Source organism: Brassica oleracea, chromosome C1 (genome assembly GCF_000695525.1).
Source record: "Brassica oleracea var. oleracea cultivar TO1000 chromosome C1, BOL, whole genome shotgun sequence".
Taxonomy (NCBI): Eukaryota; Viridiplantae; Streptophyta; class Magnoliopsida; order Brassicales; family Brassicaceae; genus Brassica; species Brassica oleracea.
This window is the reverse complement of record NC_027748.1, coordinates 41,174,750-41,183,240: the sequence shown is the minus strand read 5'-3', so window position 1 is coordinate 41,183,240 and position 8,491 is coordinate 41,174,750.

The window sequence follows — 8,491 nt, the reverse complement described above, 5'->3', positions numbered from 1 at the left end:
TTTGACCTTGACTAAAATATTGTAAGTTAGTTTGAAATATAATTAAGAGATAGAGAGGTATGCCTTTAGATTTGTATATGTTAGGTTTTGGTATGAGTGGAGCTTCTTAGATAAGTAACATATATTTTAGTTTCTCTAAAGTTTGATTAGTTATTTATTTAATTTCAAAGTTATTTACTATTTTCAAGAACTTCACTTATAAGTTAATTTCTTTTTTAACAAACTTAAAATTACTAAAATAAATATCATTTTAATAAATAATACCAATAATAGGATTAATTTTGAAAATTTAACAAGTTAAGTATTAATAAATCAAAAAATTAAAAAAAAAATCATAAACCAAAAACCAGAATCTAGAATCACCATTCAAGTTATTATATTATATATACATATTAGTTTATAATTGGATTAATTTTTAAAAATATTTATTTTATTTTTAATTTTGAAATGTTTTTTTTATATTTTTTTGAAATTTTAGATTTTTTTCAATTTTTTCAATTTTTTCAATTTTTTCGAATTTTCTATGTATTTTATTTTTTATTTAAAAGAAAAAAAAACCCACACGTCATCACAAAATGAACAGCACATGTCACCTAATTGACTTGGTGGTTTGTTATGATAAAAATGTCACTTTCAAAATTTAAAGTGCTAGTCAAAAACGTTCAGTGTTTAAAGTGAGAGAATGTGACACTCTCAGGGTTTAAAATGCGATTTTCCCATGTTTTTATGTTAACCTTGACCAAATTTATCCTTAGTTTTAAAGGGATAAATCATACTATGTATTAATTGAGAAGCTACTTAATTGACTTTTGATTATGTGTCTTTAATAGGTTAATTTTTAAAAATAGTTATAATTTTATTGGTTGTTAACATTTATTAGTTATTATTTTAATCTCATCTAAAAATAAAAGGTAACTCTATAATTAATTAATTCAAATTACCAAATAACACAAATGATATTACAAATAATGATTTAAGGTAATTAATTGTATAATTAGAGAAATAATATATATGTTTTATCAATTTCTTTATTTTTTTTATCAATTAGTTATATATAATTAAATAAAATACTTTAGCATTTTTATAGAAATAAATTTAATGGTTATATATTATTATATAAAGGAATTATTATAAATTTTGATGGTTTTTAAAGCTCACACAAAACCGTTTACAAAAAGATCTTTCATGATAAAATCCTCCGATCATTGTATTGGTCATATTGGAGTTACACAAGAAAAACACTCTTTTTTTTTTCTCTTAAGAGCTAGAGCATTTTCGGGTTTTCATTTGTTAAACTAAAATATATAGTAATGCTAAAACTAATTATCTGAATTAATTATAATATTCTTTTATGTAAGAGAAAGATTTTTAATGACTAAGGTTTATGTTTTTGAACTATTTTAAATCTCATATATCTTCTAAAAATATATATTGAAATTTTTGATTATCCAAATATTTGAAACTAAAATTTAAAATTTATAATTTATAATTTTTATTTAAAAATTCACAGTGTAAAGATAATATATTTTTTTTATATAATATAACTAATCACAAAATTGCGGGTAAACACCTAGTAAAATATTAAAATCTTTAACAAAAAATGATATACATCATGCATGTCATTCACCAAATCATCTCGCTATGGAATGTTGATTCTCAAATGAGAGATGCTTACTATTTATTAGTCTGGAACAAACAAAAATCAGGGTTTATAAAGTTGAACTTAGCCGTTGGAATTTCGACCGAAATTTCGACCTTAAGACTATCTTATTTGTCGATATTATAAATCTATTACGCATCTCATGCAATTAAAAACAATACACTATCCTATATTTTTGGAGTTAAGATTATAACCCTCCAAGGCCGTCTAATAGCACGTGCAAGTGGAACGGTCGAACTGGACCCTAAATATAAAAATAAAAATCTTAAATTTTTTTTAAAAATATATAGATAAATTATGGTAAGAAACTTTAAAATTTTAGATATAATGTTCTAAATTTAGAGTTTATAATTAAAAAAATCAAATGAAGTTATTAAATTTTAAAATTACTTGATAAAATCGTTAAATATACAATAAATATTTTTTTTTGAACATGGTCTAAAATTAATTTGAGACGGCCCTGAACTCTCTATGACAAAAAAAAAAGATTATAACCCTAAGACCCCAAAAAATGCTCTCTATATAGATGCACAAACTAAATCAATGATCATGGAGAATCGGTTCAAATAATGATCCGAGGGAAGATCTCTTTTTTTTTGTCTGGTTAATTATGTTATTACAAATTATGAGAAACATAGACGATATTACAGTCGAAAATTCTACCTGCCTTATGAGGATTCACGTCTGACTGCATAACCCTGAGTAGCCCTATGAGATCCATTTCTGACGGTATTCCTTGCGCCATGCTGAAGATCTCTTGTAAACATTTTCTCTAATTTTCTGCATAATTCGCGTTCTCCGGGAATTGAAACCCAGATATGTAAAAATTGTGTTGTCTGGGGTTCAAACCCCAGACTTTGGTGTAGAAACCTTTTAACCTTCACCACTAGGGAAAAGATCTCTTTAGTATGCACAAACAATAAGAATAAGCAAGAAATGTAGTCAAAAGAAGTCGAATATCTCTTGTCTATAAAAAAAAGCATAATCCTTATAAGTTCCCATCATTGGAATTTGGCTCACAGAGAACAAAAAATCTTTTCTCTAATGATTTGATTTGATGTCTCATACTCCCTCTTTTAACTTTTTCCGCTTTATATGCCTATAGTTCTTAAGCGGGTGTAATTACTAACGCATCGATGTATTACTTTTAAAAAAATGGACTGAGTTAAGTTTTACTTCAATCCTATCCTATTTTTGAAATAATATCATCTTTTATTTTTGGGCTTATTTGTCTAATAGCCATATTTAGAAAGTAAATTAGGTGAATGGCAATAATTTTGACATAATTTAATGTCAGACATTTATACCATAAATCATTCGGTTATGTCCCTTAGATTAACAGGTTTCAAGTTGCAAGTATGAAAGCAGGTGATATCGTTCTTTTTATGGTGTATTTACTAACATATCCACGTCACATATTTTTTTACCACGTAAATGTACACCAAATATTCTATTCCATATCGACCAAATAGTATAAGATTATAACTCAACTCACAATCCTAAATACTAAACATTATCCCAACCCCTATATAGTCAATCCTAAATCTCAGTCACTATACAATCTCTAAATACTAAACATTACCCCAATCCCAACACATAAATACTAAATTTTAAATTTCAATCACTAAACATAAACTCAAATATAAATTATAACTACATTCACAACCCCTTAATACTAAATATTACCCAAACCCCAAAACACTAAACCCCTAAATTCTAATCAATAAACCCTAATATCAAATATAAACCATAAACCTAAATCTAAACCCAAAATCCAAATAAAATGGAACAAAATAAATAACATAGTACATATTAATAAAATCATGAAATGTCTATTATAACATGGAAGAAGTTAACGCTGATCCCAACCAGATCTCTCGTCTTCTAAATACTAAACCCTAAACTCTAATCACTAAACTCTTAATCAAATATAAACTCTAAACCCAAATATAAACCCTAAATTCAAATAGAATGAAACAAAATAAATGAAATAGTGCATATTGGTGAAATTATTAAATGTCTATGATTGCATGGAAAAAGTTAATGTTGACCCCAACCATATCTTTTCATCTTCTAAATACTAGACCCTAATCTTTAATCACTAAATCATAATCCAAGTATAAACACTAAACCTAAAAATCAAAATCTATTAAGTACATAATATTAGGTAATATTAAATTATATTATGTAGTATTAAACTATATAATTTATATCATAGTATGATTTGTAGAAGCTTACAAACATGTACCGATAATGAGAACTTAAGAAAATTAAAACATGTACCATCAAATGATTTCATTAATAATCCCATAGATCTCAGAAGAAACAGATCATCTGGCCTACTGTAGTTACTCCTCATCATTAGCTACAGAAAAAACATATATTAGAGTATGATTATCAATTATGTGGCAATCATATTTCACATTAGCTTTAAACTGGAAACAATTTCCATATTATATACTATACTATTAACATAATAATTACTATACTATGCGAACATATATATGTACTATTTAATTTATATACAACATAGTCACCTCCACAATAAAATTTATATATTATGCAATAGACATATATACTACTTTATTTATCCATATATATTCTATATTTTATTTATAAATTTACATAAACAAAGTAATAGAGGTTAACATAGTTATCTTCATCGAGTCTATTCCATGTATATACACATTCAACTATACCGTCCTTGCAAATGGAATATAAGTTACCAAAGGAAATGAAAAAGAGAAGATGTGAACATGGGTAAGACACGATTTACTTTTTATCAGGTTCAGCCGGTTGAATGAAAAGGTAATATCGTATTAATATGTATATGTAACGGTGTGTATAGAACTGTTAGGAGAAATAGCTAGTCTGTGAATTAAGTTTTTTTTAGTGGATATGGACCTCAATTTCCCTTTATTTTATTATAGTTAACAAATAAAGTAAGATGGAAAAAAATTATTCCAAATTTTATTTTAGAATAAAAATTGGAAATGATATAATTTATCGTTTTGTAAGATTGGCGACATCAAAACGGAATTTTAATATATTGTATGCGAAAAGTTGCCAGTCTAAAATCTAGAATGAGTTCAGGTCCATGAAATTAACAGACCGTAACATGTTCCCGCATTCTTTTGCTTATTAGTATTTGTTAGGAAATTCACATTTAAAATAAGAAGATAATATATAAGATAAAAATACTAATATATGTGTTACAAAAAAGACTAATCTATGGTGATGATTGGTGAGAGGTGTACACAACTCTATTTCTCTCCACAGCCAAATTATCAAAGCAATTAAACTTTTTTTTGAACAACTCTGAAATTATATTAAGAAAGAAGCGAAAATAACAAAAGGTTTGAAGCCCAAGAAAGAGGTTAGCCCATAAACATATTGGAAGAGGAGATACGGGCCTTAAGGACCTGCTTAGCTAATTGATCAGCCTCTCTGTTCTGAGAATGAGGGATGTGCTGGAAAACGATAGAAACAAAGTGAGAAGAGAGCTTGTTGATATCCTGAATGACACCATAGATCTCTTTGATCTGACTTTGGTTAATAATAGCTCTGATGAGCGTTGCGCAGTCGGAATTGAAGATGACTGAGGAGATCCCTAGATCAATCGCCTTATGGACTCCCACGCAAAGCGCTAGGGCTTCGCCCACCAGCGGCGATCCGACTCTCTCGAGAACTTGGGCTCCAGATAAGGGTTGGTTCGACACTTCCTAGTCGAGCTTCCATGCAATTCCTGCTAGGTTTGATGTAGTATCCCAAGCCGCATCTTCGAAGCAAGTCGGCGTCGAGGGGTGTCTCGAGACTCGCTGGTGATCCTTCCTGGTAAGTGGCGGTGATTTCCCGTTCGATTTGTCAATTTCTTGGGTTTGATCCTACTCTAAGGCAGCTGAGATCGCTCTAGTAGCCACTTCTGCTGGTCTGCTTGTCTTATCTTCGAAGATTAATTTGTTTCTGGCTGTCCACAGGTACCAACAGATCCACGGTAGTATCGGTACTCTGATTCCAGTTGGGGGAAGACGTAGGGATTTCCTGAAGAGGATCAAGGCTGCTTTAAAGTCTATTTCATCAGCTATGTGAACTGATTGATGGAGAGGAGTTTGTCGCCATACTTCTTTCGCAAACGGGCAGAGGAAGAAGACATGAAGTGCTGTTTCTTCAGCTTGACAACGAGGACAAAGGGCCGCAGACATCATTCCTCTCCGTTGCAGTTCGACTAAGGCCCCTTTTATAACTGACCATAGGAACAATTTGAGCTTTGGGGCCGTTTTACAATTCCAAACATCTTTGATCCAGTTAACTCAACTATTCTGCTTTTATTCCATTGGAGGTCATTGGAGGTCAGTAGTTAGAAGGTCTGAAACTCGAAGATCTAGAGCTGATTCCTGGATAGGGCCAAACGGTTTGACTTTCTCAGATAGAGAGATCCAATAGTCTTTCCAAACTCTTGTGTTCTGACCGTTACCTATGGTCTTTCCTAGGTTCTCCTGAAGAAGGTCTCTGCCGTAGAGTATGCTCCTCCAGCCATGTGAGCAAACAGCCGGTTCCTAGGCATCGAGAAAACTCTTTTTGTGGCAGTATTTCCCTGGTAGGATCCTCGCGAGGAGACAACTAGGAGAGATAAGGATTCTCCAAGCAATCTTAGCAAGCAGTGCTTGATTAAACATAAGCAATTAAAATTCACAGTCATAACTAACTTTTATTTCATTTTATTACTTTAGAGAGCAAGTTTTTCAGAGCACTACTTCGAATGCTTTGGATAATATCACTCGTTCCTACAAAATGTTTCCCTTTCTTTCTTTCTTTTTGTTCAAAACGTTTTCATAATCTTACAATACTAAAAGAGAAATATGAAGCCCTCTCAGCCTATCCACCTCAGCAAATTAAATCAACCAATTAGAAGACTCCAATATGCCACATCTCTCACTCCAACCATAGATCGTTCAACGATGCCTCTTGCACTCCCATCGGAAAATTCATTTCTCTGCAATTTGCTGCTAAGGTGTATTAATGTCAACCACTACTTTTCATTTAATTATGTTTTTACTCCTCTATTCACGAGAGATCGTTCCAATTCTCTTTGTTTCTCCTCCGATATAAACTCATTCGAGTCTGTAGATCTTTCCAGCTTCTACCACTGGACAAAATACTTGCCTCCGGTTCTCCATCGTTACACTGACGTGATGGAGAAGCTCACACACTTGGATCCGGTGACGTCGTCTGCCACCAAGGGTACATATGCTTAATCTGAGAGACTTCCGTGTGCTTGCATGTTTGATCCAAGATACTTCGTCAGAGACACGACTCTCTCCGTCGTATCCACCGCTATAGTTTTCTTCGTTTAATATTGAGATTTTGGCCATAACACCCAATGGTTACGTGCTCGACAGTTTGAGAGTGTTGTCAGGCCAAAGGTATTGCTTATCATTTTAGTAGTGCTTTATATGAAATATGTTTTATGTCTGGTTGTGAATTTTGAATTGTTCAAAACAAATCCATTATATGCGACTACTAGACCTGGGATATGGAAAGTCACAGGTGCAAGGAAGTCTCTCAATGAACAGAACCGAACGTTAATGTGAGAAATAGACCCATATTTAGCACAATGGTTCTGGTTTGAATATATGCCTATGCAATGTTCTTCTCTCTAACTATTGTTCTGATTATTTTTATTTTCAGAGAAAGCACTTGCTCTTCTCCTATTAATTGGGATGAGTATAGTTACGTCATTACCAAGTTTAATGTCTACTTAAACGCATAATTTCACGGTAAGTCTTCACATAGTTAAATTTACGCATACCAAATTAGTTGAACAAAAAATTGGGCATGCACAAGATTACATGGCTTATTTGACTTACATATTTCATTTACTGTGGAGATTTTGATCCTTTGAGAGTTCAGCAACTAGAACTAGTTTTTTCATTCTCCATTTTCCATTTCATATGCTCAAATGGTTATCATGATCTGAGTTTTGGTCTCGAAAATTCTGTTACTCTGTATTTCCACTCAACCTTTCATCTACTACCGATATTACATACAGTTCAGTTCATTCTTGATTCTTTTTAATTCTTGCAGATTGGTGAATATGCGTGATAAAGATGCTTTTGATTCGTCGATGACTCATATGAGATAATTTTTAATTCAGAGGTACTTTGGAGGTTGAAGGTCCCCAAGAATTATGGTGTTGATTCCGGTGGCAAGCCTTGGATCCCATGTTACAAAAGAAACTTGATTCGGGATGCTGAGCCTCTGGTTAAATATGAGCCTCTAAAGATACATATACATGATGTTGGTACAAGAAAGAGTACCGAAAGCAGAATAAAACTTTCCATGCTTTTGCCATGGAAGCTGACAAAGCCTTTCATGAGGAGTATAAGGTCAAGAAGAAGAGACAGCTATTGCTGTATGCATCACGGGTAAGGGAAGAGATATTGTCGTCTGAGATAAATCACGTCCATGAAAGGAAGTGGAGACTAAAGCAATGGCTAGGGAGATATGAAGAATAGCTTGAGAGGAGAATCTGATTCAAGGGTTTAATATAGCAGACTGGCTGAAGGGGAGGGATAGAGAGAGGGGAATTTGTTGTGATGAAGATGGCTGGTGAAGAAACCGAATTTAATCTTGATCCCGAGGCTGATCAAGACCGGAGCGAATTTTCTTATTGTGAGTTGTTCCTTGAATGTCATTATAACAGGTGTCAAAGATGTTGATATAGATGCCAAAAACGAGAGGTAAGTACTATTACTAAGCTGACAAATTAATTTTGTTCTCATAACTACTCGCGAGATGTTATAAAAGTTGTAACCTCTTTTGCCATTTTAT